Raw genomic sequence first — 426 nt, forward strand, 5'->3', positions numbered from 1 at the left:
GGGCAGCCCATGGTGCGTTCCTACCGCGGTCCCGCCGTCCGTCTACACCGAGGGGGACGGGAGGTCAGCGATGAGGGACAGTGGCGGGGGGGACTAAGACAGGACCTGCTATGCAAGGTGGGGGAGAGGTCAGGCTTCCGTCCCGCCACCGAAATCGTATAATAACCTTCTAACCCCCCCAAACGAGGGGGCGCCGAAAAGTTTATCCAGAACTCCGGAATCCAGCCGCCAGTTCACTGGTCAACGCGGCCGAACTCACGTGGGCCCGTGACCCGGAGTTGGACAAGGGGCGGAACCCAGACGGGGGTCTAGGTCCCTAGCTCCACCGCTCTCTCCATCCTAGTGGGGCTGCAGGGGCTGCCACCCCGCTCGCTGGCCATGGGAGCCGGGCAGAGAGGGAGTGTCTGACACGCTAACGCGGACGGC

This window comes from Otolemur garnettii, unplaced genomic scaffold (assembly GCF_000181295.1).
Source record: "Otolemur garnettii isolate 467f Iridium unplaced genomic scaffold, OtoGar3 scaffold00077, whole genome shotgun sequence".
Classification (NCBI taxonomy): Eukaryota; Metazoa; Chordata; class Mammalia; order Primates; family Galagidae; genus Otolemur; species Otolemur garnettii.